Genomic DNA, 17,548 nt, shown 5'->3' on the forward strand with positions numbered 1-17,548 from the left:
CGCATATTAGGGACTCAAAATGTCGCTAAATTCGTCTACGTCATCAATCCAGCCCAAAATAAATGTGGCAACACTGCCCCCACCCATTTGGAGCGTTTAGGAGTAGTGAGGTTTCTGGATACAGCATTCAGCGGAGCGCGCCGCTACAAGCTGAAGCATGGTTTCTGGATACGGGCCTAAATGAGGGGTTACGAAATAATTGTAATAAAGCCAATGCATATTACTAGGGCGGCCCACACTTTGTGGGTCGCCTTTTTAGTATAACAAAGCCCTAGAGAAGGGGAATGTAACATAGGATGGTCTTCTGAACTTTTGTACATAGCAACTTAATAAATAGAGACTTTTTATCTGTTTTATTTCTTTTACTTCTTTCTTTTTCTCTCGCCTGACCGCGCGCTAAATAAAAATAAAGCACAGAACGAAGGGTGCCGTGAAATGTCTCCTGTGCCAGTCGCCTCGTAAAATCCTTTATCTTGATTTTTTTTATACAAGCATGCGGTGGCGGAGGATACACTGCCGCGCCGTGGGAGATCCCAGAGTGAGGGTGAGGGAGGGCGAGAGGGCTCCACTCCGGGGTAGCGGCGGGAAGGATCGTTTTTTTACGGCCTGGAATATTGTAATCAGCGGAACGATGATAACCTCCTTTGCATAATTTGAAAGCTACATGGCATCTCAATGACGCACTCCTCCGCCCAGTCCCTTCCTGACTGTCATGGAGAACATATTTAATCTATCGCCAAGAACCCTCTCTCTCTCTCTCTCCTTTGCCTAACGCGGTGCGAATTCCAACGGAATAATCCTCGTAACTGTGAATGATTTAATTTCAATGCACGATGCACTATTATTCTTCACGTCCTCCGTGAAGAGCCCAGAATATGTGCTATGGCTTGAGAGTCTCCTTAAATATCCTCTGTTTACTACCTTTTCAATTTACAGCGCAAATGCATATACAAGGCAGTAACTTTTGATCTCTGCATTTCTCCAGGGTTTTCTTCCGCATCAGACTGTTGGTTGACAACAGTTTCGCTGGCTATCCTGCCAGCGTCTTCAGGTCGAAGGTGTCGGCTGTTGGTTTCTGCCTCGCTTATATACTGTAGGCTGGATGGGAGCTGCACTGTGATCGGCTGTCTGACTGGGTGCTTCTCTCTGGTTGGCTCTCTCTTTGATCACTCTTTTCCAGGCGCTGTGAAGGAAGTATCCATCTTCTCTATTGAAATTCAAAGGTGTTTTTTGAATTTCTATTGCTTCCCTGATTTCTCTAGGGAAGTATCGGCACTCCTTAACTAAAAGTTTCTTCTCCTCAAATTTAATGTCATGGCCGGGTTCCGAGGACCACGGGGTTAAAAGGACCACGAAGGAGGAGGAAAAGCGACGCAAGGCCACCATTGAAAACCAGAGTGATGACGTTGGAGAAGAAGAATCGTCAAGGAAGCTATACGTCACCATCCCTTTCATTGCTGGAACGTCAGAGAGGATCGCCAGAATATTAAAAAAGCACGACGTGATCACCAGATATAACTGTGTGACCAAGATAAGAGACTTCCTCCCCGGGCCCAAGGATATCATTCCTCAAGAACTGCATGAGGAGGTATACAAGGTGCCCTGCTCCTGCCGAAAATCCTACATAGGGGAAACTTGCCGCTCCATGCATATAGAACATCAGAGGGCGACCAAGAACAAGCAGTTTCAACTCTCTGCCATCGCCGAACATGCATGGTCGGAACCCGGCCATGACATTAAATTTTAGGAGAAGAAACTTTTAGTTAAGGAGTGCCGATAATTCCCTAGACAAATCAGGGAAGCAATAGAAATTCAAAAAACACCTTTAAATTTCAATAGAGAAGATGGATACTTCCTTCACAGCGCCTGGAAAAGAGTGATCAAAGAGAGAGCCAACCAGAGAGAAGCACCCAGTCAGACAGCCGATCACAGTGCAGCTCCCATCCAGCCTACAGTATATAAGCGAGGCAGAAACCAACGGCAAACTCGTTTCAAACGTTAACTGATAATGCTGTTGAGTCCCCAATTGGGACAATTGAACAACCTAAGTCCCCAAAAATGCCTAACATTACGGTATATGGAGTCTCTGAGTGGGTCCCATTGTATGCTGCACTGGAGGAAACTCTGGTGGTTCCGCCAAAATGTCAACTGAGAGGCCCTACTACGGTGGTAATCTCAACTTCATCCCCGAGAGATTACAACGAGGCCAGGAAGGTGCTGACGGGAAGGAAGATGGAGTTCCATTCCTACCAAGCTACCGAGGATAAGTTGACGGATTACTGTTTCCGTGACATTCAGCGGAACACCCCGGCTGACGCAGTGAAGGAAGCTCTAGAGAAAAAAGGTTTTCTCCCTAAATCGGTTGTCCAATTGACAACTACGAGGCCCACTCAGAGAGACAGAGACCGAGGAGTTAATTCGGTCGCGAAGCGCCTCACGCCCGTGTACCATGTCATATTTACCAAAGAATCTAACAAAATTAATCTTGATCAACCTTTTTACTTGCTTGGCATGCGTGTTAAAGTATCTCACTACCAAAAGCCTAAAGGTGTTTTACAGTGCCATAAGTGCCAGGGTTTCGGGCATTCAAAAAATTACTGCAACATTCGGCCACGTTGCGTTAAGTGCGCCGGGTCGCATGAAACGGCTGAATGTCTGCGAGTTGACCGCTCCACACCACCGAAGTGTGTTAATTGCGGAGGAGAACATACTGCCAATTACCAGGGTTGCGCGGCTTTTAAGTTTGCGCAAAAACAGAAATTGGCTCGCGAAAATAAATCCCAAGGATCAGCCCAAGGGAAAACTTTTCAACCTGCTCCTGCCCCTGCCTTCAATCCTTGGTCACGAGGTCCCGAAAAGGACCAAAGTGGCTTTCCCCTTCTAGCCCAGCCTCGCCCAAGACCTACTCCCACTGTACCTCAGCCGACATCCGCCGGCACTCCATCTTGCCCGACCCAACAACCCGAAAACAACTCCTCCGACAACCTTTTCACCTTCTTCTTGACCATCAGTGATCAATTGAGTCTTCTAAAGACGACCAATGAGAAGAAATTGTTTCTTCTCAGGCAGATGTGCGCCCTGCTCGAGAATGACAATTAATCGTCTCAGCGGTATTAACTTTTTCTGTTGGAATTGCAACGGTATCCGACGCCGCCAACAGGAATTCTTAAATTTTATTAACTCTGGCACTTTTGATGTGATCGCCCTTCAGGAGACGCATCTAATTCCCTCACAGCATATCCACATTCCTAATTTCAAACTCTATCGGCGTGATCGCTCCATCCGTGGAGGTGGAGTGCTGATCGCAGTAAAATCTTCCATCAAACACAAAGCACTGCCTACGAATGCCTTTAGCACACTAGAAACCATTGGTATTTGTATTCCTACTCCAACGGGTGATTTAAATATGTATTCTGTGTACCAATCCGCGGCCAAACCTCTCCTGAGTGACGAAGTTCGTTTCTTATTATCCGCCGACCATAGAATCATCGCTGCCGGCGACTGGAATGCAAAGCATGTTGATTGGGGCTGTCAACGCACTAACTCGCGTGGGATGATTCTTAATAGTTTTGTCTCTGATGGCGAGTGTAATGTCGAAGTGCCGCTCTCGGCGACGCATGTTGATACCTTCGGCAACATGGATATTCTCGATCTCTGTGTGACTAAAAATATCCACCGACTTTCCACTCCCAAAGTAATTGACGATCTTTCAAGCGACCACTTTCCAATCCAAATGCATATTTGGTGTTCGCCGGAAGAGTTCATTCCTTCGCCTTCAGCGAAAACGAATTGGCAATTTTTTGTCAATCACTCCAACGATTCCTTTTCCCAAATTCCTATCCCAAACTCAGCCACTCCTGATGCAATTGACGCGCATGTCGAGTTAATAACATCAAAACTCCTTGACGCCCATGCCCTTTCTTCCCTTCCATATTTCCGGCCACCGGCCGATCCAAATATCCTTCCCGATCATATCCTAGAACTCATGAAGGAACGAAACCGAGTGCGTAGACGTTGGATTCGGAGACATGACGTCACTGACAGAAGACTTTACAATTTCCTTGCCGCTCGTGTGAAGCAAGAAATTGGACGACATCGTAGGGAATTATGGATGAACAAAATTAATTCTCTTTCCGTTAGCGACAACTCCATTTGGAAGTTGGCGCGTTACCTATCAAAGAAAGGGCCTTCTCAGGTTCCTTTACGACAAAACGACATGTTCATCCATGACGCTAAAGACAAAGCAGAGATATTAGCTGACGCCTTTCAGGCCACAATGACGATGAAAGCTGATTGGTCGGTGACTGACGACGACCAAGAAGCAGAAATAGAGTATACCGCACTTGCGAATACTCCAACTCCTCCATTTATTCCTGTGACTGAGACGGAATTGAGATTACTCGTCAAGTATCTCAATCCTAGAAAAGCGTCTGGACTCGACGAGGTGTCGAACAGACAATTGATGAATGCACCTAGACCTGTCATTCTCCACCTCCTAGCGCTGTTTAATAACTGCATGGCCACCAGTTATTTTCCATCTGCATGGAAAGCAGCGCGAATAGTCCTAATTCCTAAACCTGGCAAAGATCCTACCATTCCCCTCAACCGCCGTCCTATTTCCTTGCTTTCGAACATCTCAAAAATGTTCGAAAAAGTCATCAAAAAACGTCTCGACATTTACTTACGGACAAATGACGTACTCCGCCCGGAGCAAATGGGATTCCGCCAAGGAATCTCAACTTTGCACCAAGTCCTAAGACTAGCCGAATTTGTTGCCCAAGGTTTTCAACGCCGTAGGTATACGGCAGCGGTTTTCCTAGACGTCGCCAAGGCATTCGACCAAGTGTGGCACAAGGGCCTAATCCTCAAGCTTTGCAGGGCAAACATTCCGCCCTCTCTTTCGAAACTCATTCAGAGCTTCCTATACAAGAGGAAATTCCAGATAGCCGAAGGCGGTGAATTGTCGCAAGCGAGAGAAACGAACTGTGGCGTTCCCCAGGGCGCCATTTTGTCACCTACCATTTTCAACCTATATGTCAATGACCTTCCTTCTTCTCCACAAACTCAAACTTTCATGTTTGCCGATGATACCGCAATAGCGGCTCAATCCTGGAGCGGCATTTACGCTTTGCGTAAAATCCAAACCCATCTTTCTCTTCTTGAAAAGTGGACTGTTTCGTCGAAGATGACAATCAACGCTGCCAAAAGCAGCCTTGTCGTCTTTCAACGGCGAAAAAAACCTATCTCCCAAACCTTAACCTTCAATTCCTGTAAAGTACCAATGGTTTCATCACACAAATTCTTAGGGTTACATTTCGATAACAAATTGCTCTGGTCCGCGCACGTAAAGCAAGCCTTGAAATCTGCCATTGCAGCTAAAATCTCTCTTAGCTGCATGCTTAACAGTAGATCTAGGATCTCTAGACAGGACAAGGTGACGCTGTATAAATCTTATATTCGTCCTCGGCTGCTTTACGGGTGCGAAGTGTTCGGCAACACTTCCCTCACGAATATCAAACACTTAGAAACATTCCAGAATCGTACTCTGCGCTACATCACAAACCAACGTAGACTCATGCCAATGACTGAAATAAGACGCGCTCACAAAGTACCCAAAATTCACGAGTTCATCAAGTCACAAGCTGTGAGACTACAGAACTCCCTTCCACGTAACACGCTTACAAAAACACTATGGGATTACCCTGTACATTCAAAACGCTTCAAAAGCTACAGACTTCCAAAAGAAATATTATTTCGCTGATAACGAATTCTATCCTATGTCTTTTCTTTCAAAAATTTAATCATTGTTATGGTAATAATTATATTGTGGTTTGAAAAGAAAATGAAAAAACTTAAACAAAAAAAAAATATAAAAATGCTAAAAATCAGACAAAAAAAATATTAAAACTGATAAAATGAACCAAAAAAAAAATATATAAAATGAGCAAACACGCATTGTATGCGACAAAAAAAATGATAAAAATAATAAAAGCTCAAAAATACTTTTTGTAAAAATTGTAATGTATATATATCTTCACTAGATTGCGCGCCGAAGGCGCGTTTAAAGCCGTTCCGGTAAAGCGATGTTTACCCCTACCAGCCAGTTTACAATACAATAATTTTGGGCGCAGTTGTATATGTTGTCGGGGTAGTGTGTTGTTTGTGTTAGCAGAAACTTACATATTAAACATCAAAATACACTAAGCTACATACATCTTGCAATTTCTTTTACAGAAGAATGATGAGTACAAGGTAATTAAAACGGAGTTGGAAAGAACGTCCACATTTGTAATGGGCTCTTTTGATTTTTTTTTTTTTTTCCTCCTCTGTTGAATACGTTTTATTTTTTCATTGTTTTTAATAGTTTTTATATATATATTTTTTTTATTGGCCCCTTTTTTTTTCTTTTTAGTTAATTTTTTTTTTCATATTGGTTTTGTTGCTTTGTTATTATTATTATTTATTTTATTTTTTTTTATTTTTGTTCTTTTTTATATATATATTTTTTTCTTTCTTTTTTACTGTGGACACACAAAACAATGCTAACCTAGCAATACTAATATCTAGAAGAAGGAAAGATATAGGATAGACTCATAGAAGAGTAGCTTGTTGAGGCAGTCTGTATGTTGTTGGGATTGTAGGATCGTAATTCCAGATGTCTGTAAGGAGAGTGTTGTTTGTTTCCCTGAGCCTGGACTTAAAGTTTTTTACTAGTTTGTTGATAAATTCTCCAATGGACGGAACACCGTGAGCGCAGCGAATATCTTTGGTCCTTGTGAGTCGGGAGAGGTTAAGTAGAAGGCGGAGGGATTTATTTTGGAAGGATTCCAGTTTATCTCTGATGGATTTATTGTTAGCGAAAATCTCGCAGCCGTAGAGTAATGAAGGACGGACTATTGCAGTATAAAGCCGGATTCTAGAAGAATGCGGTAGCGGGGAGGATGAGGAGCAAAGGGAATAAACCGCTTGCCGTGCCTTGATGGCTTTAGCAGTACTGTATTTTAAGTGGGGTAGGAAGGTGAGTTTGCTGTCCAGATAGACGCCGAGGAATTTGTGTGATCGGGCTCTTGGTATACGGATTTTGTTGATGTGTGGTTGTGTTTGTGGGCCGAATTTTTTTCTGCGTGAAAAGTGTATGTGTGTGCTTTTGGAGGCGTTGATGCGAATCTTCCAGAGATTCGTCCATTTATGGATTAGTCTAAGGTGAGTGTTGAGTTTGCCTATGTTTGTATCTCCCTTCCATGATGTAGCGGCAATTGCTGTATCATCGGCGTACATGTGGAGCGATGTTTTGCGTGTGGAGGGCATGTCGTTTACATAAATTGTAAAAAGGAACGGGCTGAGGATGGAGCCTTGAGGTACTCCAGCTTCCATGGGTCGCAGAGATGATAACGTTTTGGCTTCGGCGACTCGGAATTGACGGTTGTGCAGATAGGAATTGATGAAAAGAATATCTGAGGGAGGGAATTTCAGGAGGTGAAGTTTGTACAGGAGGCCTTTATGCCAAACTCTGTCAAACGCTCTTGCAACGTCGAGGAAGACCGCGTCAGTTGTGTAGCGGCGGTTGAAACCGTGGCTGATTTTTTCCACTAGTCTGAGGATTTGGTGGGGCGCAGACATTTTGCGCCGAAAACCAAGCTGATCAGGTCGGATGAGGCTGTTTGCGGAAGAGAAAGATTCGAGGCGGGACAGAATAAGAATTTCGAGAATTTTTGAAAGATTAGAGAGTAAGGAAATGGGACGAGAGTTTCCGGGGATTTTTGGATCTTTGCCTGGCTTTGGGATGAGGATGACTTTGGCTTGTTTCCAAGCAGCGGGAATATATGGGGCAGAGTAACAGTGGTTAAAAAGATCAGTGATTGCAGAGAGAAAATTTGGGGAACGGCTGGCATATTTCAACTGGGAGTTGGAAATGTTATCCAGCCCGGGAGCTTTCTTGACAGGAAGAGTGTTAAGAATATTGCGGACTTGAGAGGGATTGGCGATGGTAGTGAAAGTGGAGGAGGGGGGAAGGTTATTGTAGAATGAGTTTATTTGGGGTTCTATTGGAGAAAGTGAGGAATCAAGGGATGTTGTTTGTTGAAGATGATCAGCTTGGATTTCGACCTTCTGGGCGGGATCGAATATCAAGGTTGAGTTGGAGGAGATTGGATGGAATAACTGTTTGTCCGTGCGTTTGAGAGCGCGGATGGTATTCCAGATTGGTTTCTTTTGGGGATCAGTCGGATTTTCTAGGGTAAGTGTTGAGATGTGGTTCTCCCAGAGTCTTATGCTATATTTTTTAATTTCTTTTTTCACAGAGTTTGCGAGGTTATTATAGATGGTTTTGTCGGAAGGGATCCTGAACTGCTGCCATACACGACGAGCGGTGTTACGGCGTTTGATGAGGTTGACTAAGTACTGTGGAAATCTGTCTGGCCTTTTGGCGCGGGGAACAAATGTACGGGAGGCGGAAGTTTTGGCCGAATGAAGTGCAGTGGTGATGGCTTCTGTTTGTTTTTCTATCAATTCCGGCGTGGGATTGGATATTGGGGGGAGAGTAGAGAGAGAGTCATTTAGAAACGTGACAAATTTGTCCCAGTCTGTGACAGTAAATTCGGAGGGCAGTAGCGTAGTATTCGTTAAGGGAATGGAAAATGAAAGAGGTAGATGATCGGAAGTGAAAGAATAGATTAGAGAGGGAGTGAATTGGATGGGAAGATTGGAGGAGAAGCCGAAATCGATTACATCGCTGGAACGGGGAGCATAGTGTGTGGGTTGGAGTGGAGAGAGAGGAAGGAGGTTTCTGTTTTTGACGTAAGAGTACAGGATTTTTCCATTTTTGTCGATTCTATTGCTGTTCCAGTACGGATGTTTGGCATTCCAATCGCCGAAGTATATTCCGTTTGAAGCGGAGAACAGGTTATCAAGGTGGTCTTTGGTGATAAGTTTATTTGGCATGTGATATACTGTGTAAATGTTTAAGGGACCGGCTTGAGTGTGTACCGATACACCAAGAGCTTCGAACACTTCTGGAGTGGGGGAGTTCAGGAGGGAATGGGGAATGTTACTTCTGATTAGGATTGCAACTCCTCCGCCTCGGCGTGTGTTGCGGTCCAGTCTGTATATGTTAAAGTGTGGAGAGAAGAAAGAACGAGTCGGGTTTAGGTGTGTTTCCTGCAAGAGTATGATATCTATGTTGTTGTCTACGGCGTACTGAAGGAGTTCGTGTTTTCTAGTCAGTACGCCGTTGCAGTTCCAAGAGATGACCTGTAAAGAGTGTTTGGTGGTATGGTGTTGGTTCATGGCGAGGGCTGGAGGAGAAGCATTTGGGAGAGAATGTAGGTTTTTCTCTCCTCAATAGTTTGGAGAGAAGACAGGTGGGAATTGATGCTGTTGAACCATGAGAATAGGTCATTGGTTTCGGGTTGGTCGGTGGATGATAGTGAAGGGAATTCATTTGGATTGGTGACAGCAGCGAACGAGCGGGTTAGTGGAGCGGGTTGCGGAGCAGTTTCTAAGTTTTTGCGGCGGGCAGCCATGGCTGCTTTTGCCGCACGAAATTTTTCACAGCCGCGGTAGCTGGCGGTGTGATCACTGCCACAGAGAGCACAAGTAGCCGGAGTTTGTGTGTCTGTCTTTGGACATTCGTAGGAGAAGTGTCCTTGGGCGCATCGTACGCATTTGGGCGGCTGATTGCAGAAGTTTTTTGTATGGCCGAGGGCCTGGCATCGATGGCATTGCACAGGTTCAATTGCCTTTTTAAAATTATCAATGCTGATTTTCAGTCCGGCTACATATCTGGTTTGAATGAATTTGGCAGCGTCGATGGAGGAGTCTGTGATTACGTGGACTACTTGTGTAGGGTATTTCGGGACTGACGGCACTCCCCTGCCGCGCTGTGTGGCAGAGGGCCGGGTTGAATAGATGCGTTTGCAGGATATTATGGGGAAGCCTAGGTTCAAAAGATCTGATTTGATTTGCTCGTCCGCCACGGAGGTGAGGGTACCGCGCAGAGCGAATTCTCGGCGTCTGTTCTCTGGCAGGCAGTAGGTATTGTATGGAATGTTCATTTCTTTTAGAATCCTCTTGGCTTCATTAAAATCAGGGACAGAGCTGCATTTAATGACGGCAGCAGATTTTGAGGTAGCATGAGATATTGGTGGAGATTTACAGAATTTAAGCAATTTTGCGTGAAGGGCGGACCAATTAGTGGTATCAGAGATAATGATTGGAGGAATTTTGGCTTTGGTAGGAGGAGAGGGGATGTTTACAGATGGAGTAGAGGTTGACGGGATGGCAGCGGGAATGGAATTGGTTGAAGGTGCAGATGGAATAACAGTATTTTCATTAGGTTCGGTACTATTGAGTGCAGGCTGGATTATCTGATCAGTTTCCGTTTCGCAAGTCGTTGCCAGAATGGAATACTTATTGCTGACAGCAATGATAGGAGTAACTGAAGTGACTTTACGTCTGGTAGAGATATTTTCGTCCAGGCTCTTACATTGGGAGTGCGCATGACTGAACTGGCTGGCAGGAGTAGCACGGCTTTCTGTTTGCTCGAGAGCAGGAGACTGCTTGACGGCTTTTGATGGGCCTGAGGGGCCGGGTTGTGAGGCAGCAGGCTGAAGAGTAGATTTTACTTTTGTTTTATGCCGTGTAGTTCTGGGGCTAAACTTATTGGAGGTTTTCTCTGTTATAACCGGGCATGGCGCTGGCGTCTTGGAAGAGACGCGCTGTGGAGCGGCTTCTGGTCCCGCGGAGGATACTGCCAGGCGGAGTTCAGGAATGGTCCTCTTTAGGACCGCGGCCGCTTTCGATGACTTTTGCCCTAGTCTGGCTGTTAGGCGCGTGATTTCGGCGAGGATTGCCGCTGTATCATCGTCTTCCGGCGCCGCCGATTCCGTGGGGGAGTCGGCGACGTCGGTTTTGGCCGCCATTGCGGCCTCTTTGGCGGGGGAGGGCAGGGGAGGGGCCTAATTCCCTAACGAGGGGACCCGGCCGTTTCCCCCGGACTGTGCAATGAGCGATGCTAACGGCTCAGAAGGGTGTCCGGGGTAGCGGCCGAGAGCGACCGGGGATGGTTGCCGTGCAGAGGGGGCGACACCCGAGGGTGAGAACCGCAGTGGCCGAGCTCGAAATTAGGTACAAACTCGGCCAGCCGCGGCCCCCCGGTTGATCCCTTATGGCAACGGGAAGGGACTGAAGAGTTCTCCGATGATTTTGATTGAAGTGCGAAAATGGCCCTCTTTAGATCCTACGGCCTTTCCTCTTGCCGCCTCCTACGGTGATGACGGACGCCGGCGATGGGAAGACGACGCGCAGATGGTGTCGGCCGATGACTGGAAGCCGCCGGGCGCGGTCTCGGCGGCCCGAGCGACTCGGCGCCGGTTGACGCGGCTCCCTCGACGTTGTCCCTCGCTGATGCTCCCTCGTTGGCGGCGTGCCGCGTCCAAGAGCCCAAGCCGTGACCAAGCAGAGGAGAATAATCAGTAAATTAGCAATGGAGCTACCCCAACAAGCGAAAAAATTGTAATGTCATTTTGGGGCCATTAAGGGCCGTTCCCGGCTTCCGATGCCGTTAGTTTGTAGTCTTATTAATTTTTAGAGTGCTTTTGCACGCGCTCACTTGAAGCCTGTCTTTCTAATTCTCCTTCACTTACACTGGAAAGGTTACACTGGTCCCTATACACTTGTTGAGTCAAAATTCCCTTTTTACGCACTTGCGTAAATTCACCACAGCCGGAGAGGTGGTATATATACGCACCGGAGTTCACGATTCACGATTCTACGATTCTACGATTCTCGATTCTCACGATTCTGACGATTCTAGGATCTAAACGCTTAATCCGTTTCCGTAAACCTGCAAAAATTTTCAAAAATTTTCTTCCGAGACCCTATCTAGGGTATCGGACCATTTCGGAGACCGCTCACGGAGAGCGGTCCGAGTGTATTTTTGATATCGTACCATTTCGGAGACCACCTCACGAATAGCGATTCTAAGGCACTCTGCGGTATCGTACCGTTTCGGAGACCGTTACGTAAAATTTCCGACGGAAATTCATCTTATTATATACGAACTGCGGTCCACCTCCCGGACTATGCGCCTTTGGCGCCGAAATCATGCCTAGCCAGCCACCGGTGACTCCTGAGGTGATGTGGATCATGGACAAGGCGAGACAACAGTGCCAACTGGCAATCACTGCACCATCATCTGCAGCTGCCTCCACCACAACGCTGATTGGTCCTCTTCCATGCCAACTGGCCAACTCACCAGTTCTGCCGGACGAGCAAGCAGCGCCTGCTGCCGCCCCTGATGCATCCCCTGGCCTTCCTGATGCTGGGACAACCACTACGGCAACGCCGGTCACCACTCCCCAGATGCCGCCATCGCCAGCTGCCGCAGCAGCCGCAAAATACGCCAGGCAGGCAGCCAAGGACCCAAGAAGGGCCAAAGCCACCTCTTCGGCGGTGAGTACTGTCCCCCCTATTGCACAACAAATGCCGCATGACACCACGCAAACCGCGCATGACCAAGGGGACGACGGCTTCACTGTCGTCCAAGGGAAAAATGCCGCTAGAAAGCGAAACCGAGTAGATCCGGTTGCGCCCGTCCCCACGGCCAATTCATTTGAAGTGTTAAATTCCAATAATGTTGCTGAGTCCCCAATTGGGACTACTGAGCAAACTAGGTCCCCTAAGATGCCCAACATTACTGTGTACGGAGTCTCTGAGTGGGTCCCGTTGTATGCTGAACTGGAGGCAAAGCTGGTGGTGCCGCCAAAGTGCTCTTTGAGGGGCCCTAACACGGTGGTCATATCTACGTCATCCCCGCGGGACTACCATGAGGCCAGAAACGTGCTGACGGGAAGGAAGCTGGAATTTCACTCTTACCAAGCTGCAGAGGACAAGCTGACCGAATACTGTTTCCGTGACATCCAGCGGAACACCCCGGCTGAAGCAGTAAAGGAGGCCTTGGAGAAAAAAGGCTTTCTCCCGAAGTCAGTTGTCCAACTGACAACCACAAGGCCCACTCAGAGAGACAGAGATCTAGGACATAACTCGGTCGCGAAGCGCCTCACGCCCGTGTACCACGTAATCTTTACTAAAGAATCTACAAAAATCAATTTAGATCAACCTTTTTATTTGCTTGGCATGCGCGTCAAGGTCACTCACTATCAAAAGCCTAAAGGTGTTTTACAGTGCCACAAGTGCCAGGGTTTCGGGCATTCTAAAAATTACTGCAACATTCGGCCACGTTGTGTTAAGTGCGCCGGGTCGCATGAAACAGCCGAATGTTTGAGAGTTGACCGCTCCACACCACCGAAGTGTGTTAATTGCGGAGGTGACCATACTGCCAGTTACCGCGGTTGCAAGGCGTTTAAGTTTGCGCAACAGCAGAAATTGGCTCGCGATAAAGCCCAAGGATCAGCCCAAGGGAAATCTTTTACTCCTGCTCCTGCTCCTTCCTTCAATGCTTGGTCACGAGGTCCCGCAACGGACCAAAGTGGCTTTCCTTCTCTAACCCAGCCTCGCCCAAGACCCACTCCCACAGTACCTCAGCCGACATCCGCCGGCACTCAATCTTGCCCGACCCAGCAACCCGAAAATACTTCCTCCGACAACCTTTTCACCTTCTTCTTGACCATCAGTGATCAATTGAGTCTTCTAAAGACGACCAACGAGAAGAAATTGTTTCTTCTCAGGCAGATGTGCGCACTGCTCGAGAATGACAATTAATCGTCTCAGCGGTATTAACTTTTTCTGTTGGAATTGCAACGGTATCCGACGCCGACAACAGGAATTCTTAAATTTTATTAACTCTGGCACTTTTGATGTGATCGCCCTTCAGGAGACGCATCTAATTCCCTCACAACATATTCATATTCCCAATTTCAAACTCTATCGGCGTGATCGCTCGAACCGTAGCGGTGGAGTGTTGATCGCAGTAAAATCAACCATCAAACATAAAGCACTGCCTTCGAATGCCTTTAGCACACTAGAAACCATTGGTATTTGTATTCCTACAGGTGTCATTAATTGATGCGCCGAAGGCGCGATTATTGCTGTTCCGGTGAACCCATTTCACCCTAACCAGCCAGGTTACATATGAATAATTTTGGTGCGCAGTTGTTTGTGTTGTGAGGGTAGTGATTTGTTTGTGTGATCAGAAGCTTAAAAGTATTGAGGAGGTAGGTATTTACATTGGGATTAATTCAATACAATAATACATAATAGCAGGTTATCTTTACCTTGGTGATAAGGAGTTTGTTACATTTGACTATGGAGTTACTTTACTCTCTTTTTATACATGTGTATATTTTTTTTTTTTTTTTTTTTCTTTTGATTTTGTTTTCTTTTATAATTTTTTATTTTGTTTTCCATATTTTATCATTTTTTTCCTTTCTTTGTATATATATTTTTTTTCTTTTCTTTATATGTTTTTTTTTTTTTTTTTTTTTTTTATTTTCTTTTCTTTTCATATTATATTATCATCATCACTTGTTAGATTTGACATGACATTTTTAATTTAACTTTCTATTGAGAATTGAGAATTACATATTGTAATGTCTTTTTTCAATATTACCTTAAACCATTATACCAAGTGACTAAATATACAAGAAGGAAAGATATAGGATAGACTCATAGGCGAGTAATTTGTTGAGGCAGTTTGTATGTGGTGTGGGTAGTTGGGTCGTAGTCCCATAAATCTGTAATTGATGTGTTATGAGTTGCCCCGAGCCTGGACTTAAAATTTTTGGCTAATTTAGAAATGAATTGTGTTACTGTGGGAAGGTTGTGAGATTTAAGAACGTCTGCGATTCTGACATATCTAGATAAGTGTAGGAGATGGCGAAGGGAAATATTTTGGAAGGTTTCCAATTTTCGTCTTATTGTTGGGGAGAGTGCAAATATCTCGCATCCATATAGAAGAGTAGGTCTAATGGTGGAGGTGTAGAGTTTGACTCTGCAGCTGTGAGAGAGGGGGGAGGTTTTGGAGCATAATGCGGCTATTGCCTGTTTAACTCCTCTGGCTTTGCCGGTGCAGTATTTCAAGTGAGGGTTGTATGATAGCTTTTCGTCTAGCAGAACTCCAAGGAATTTGTGGGTTGATGCTCTTGGTATTCGTGTTTTGTTTATGAAAGGTGATGTTTGTGGTGCGAATTTACGTCTTTGTGAAAAATGAATGTGTGTGCTTTTGTCGGCGTTGATTTTTATTTTCCATGTTTTTGTCCAGTTGTTGATGTGTTTTAAGTGAGTGTTAAGTTTGTTAATGTTGGTGTCTCCCCGCCGTGACGTCGCCGCTATGGCGGTGTCATCAGCGTACATGTGAAGTGAAGTGTTTGATGAATGTGGCATGTCGTTTACGTAAAGTGTAAATAGCAGTGGACTGAGAATTGATCCTTGCGGAACTCCTGCCTTCATTGGTCTGAGGGATGAGTGTGTTTTAGCTTCGGCGACTAGGAATTGTCTCTTGAGAAGGTATTTCCTTATGAATAGTATGTCAGGAAGAGGTAGTTTTATTTGATTAAGTTTGAATAATAAGCCTTTATGCCAGACTTTGTCGAATGCGCGCGCTACATCTAGGAATACCGCGTCCGTTGTAAGGCGGCGGTTGAAATTATGGCTTATTTTCTCAACAAGTCTGAGTATTTGGTGGAGGGCTGAGGTGTGTTTTCTAAATCCATGCTGTTCGGGTCGGATTATGTTGTTATCAGCGGTGAATGAGTCGAGTCTTCTGAGTACTAGGATTTCAAGTATCTTGGAGAGATTTGATAGCAGGGATATAGGGCGAGAGTTGCCCGGGATTTTTGGGTCTTTCCCTGGCTTAGGGAGAAGGATGACTTTGGCTTTTTTCCAGGTTGCAGGGAAGTATGGGAGATTGAAACAGTGGTTGAGTAGGTTAGAAAGAAGAAGGGGGAATTTTGGACATCTGGCGGCAAATCTGAGTTGAGAGTTACTGATATTATCGAGGCCTGGAGCTTTTTTAACTGGGAGAGAATTTAACAGAGCTAGGATTTCGGAAGGAGTGGAAAGAGTGATGCGGGCGTTGGAGGTTAGAGGCAGATTTTTCGTAAAGTTGTTGACCTCAACTTCAATTGGTGAGGAGGATTTGTCCAGTGACATGGTCTTTTGTAGATGATCTGCTTGAATCTCGACTTTTTTACTGGGGTCGAAGATAAGAGTTGAGTTTACTGATAAGGGATGGTACATAGTTTTATTTGTTTGTTTTAAGGATTTAACAGTTTTCCAGATGGATTTTTTGTCGTTGGGGACAGGGTTGTCAAATGTTAGTTTTTGTATGTGTCTTTCCCAGTGGTGACGTTTCACGATGCAAATTTCAGACTTGACTTGATTAGAGAGGCGGTTGTATAAGGTCTTGTCTAGGGGATCTCTGTGGGTTTGCCATAAACGGCGAGCGATGTTGCGGCGCTTTATAAGGTCGACTAGATACTTGGGGAGTTTGTCATGGCTTTTGTTACGGGGTGTGAATGAGCGTGAGGCTCTTTGTTTGGCTGAGTTCAAAGCGGATGTAATAAGGTTGACTTGGGTGTCAATGATTGCAGGGGTTGGAGTGTCAATAGTGTTGATTTTAGAAAGGGAGTCATTGAGGTATGTGATGTATTTGTCCCAGTCCGTGACGTTCATTACGGATGGTGCAATGGGGTAATTGTGTAAAGGAAGTGAGAAATATAAGGGGAGGTGGTCAGATGTGAATGAGTAGATTACAGAGGGGGTGAATGAGGTTGGGAGATTGTGAGCAAGACCAAAGTCTATCACGTCACAAGAATTTCGGGCATAGTGAGTAGGGGAGAGTGGAGCTAGGATTTGAAAATTTTTATTTTTTATGTAGGAGTGTAAGATTTTTCCGTACTTGTTAGACGTGTTACTATTCCAAGCTGGGTGTTTACAATTCCAGTCGCCGAAGTATATGCCGTTTTGGGAGGAGAACAGGTGATCCAGATCGTCCACTGAAAATTTTGTGTCTGGTCTGCGGTATAAAGAGTAAAGGTGTAATGGACCGTCTTTAGTGTTTATCGAGATACCAAGAGCTTCGAATATGTTTGGGTCAGGTGAGTTTAGAAGGGCGTGGGGAATGTGTTTACGGATTAGGATGGCTACTCCTCCGCCTCGTGTTAAGCGGTCCAGTCTGTAAGTGTTGAAGTGTGGTGAGTATAACGATTTGTTTGGAGTCAGGTGAGTTTCCTGTAGCAAAATAATGTCAGTGTTGTTGTCAAGGGCGTACTGGAGGAGTTCATGTTTTTTACCCAGTACGCCGTTACAATTCCAGGAGATAACGTTTAGTGTATTTGTGTTTTTTTGGTGTGTGTTCATGGTTGGTCTTGGAGGAGTAGCAGTTGATTCAGGAGGAATTGTTTCTTTTCCACTTTTGAGTGGAGGGAGGAGAGGTGGGTGCTTATGTTGCTGAACCACGTGAACAGTTCATTGTCAGCGGGTTGTGGAATAGCAGATGGATCAAGTGGAGGGAAACCGGAATTGGTGGCGGCGGCATATGAACGAGGTAGTGAGGGAGGATTGGGAGTGGTTTGGTTGGTTGAGTTTGCTA

The sequence above is a fragment of the Ischnura elegans genome, chromosome 2 (genome assembly GCF_921293095.1).
Source record: "Ischnura elegans chromosome 2, ioIscEleg1.1, whole genome shotgun sequence".
NCBI lineage: Eukaryota > Metazoa > Arthropoda > Insecta > Odonata > Coenagrionidae > Ischnura > Ischnura elegans.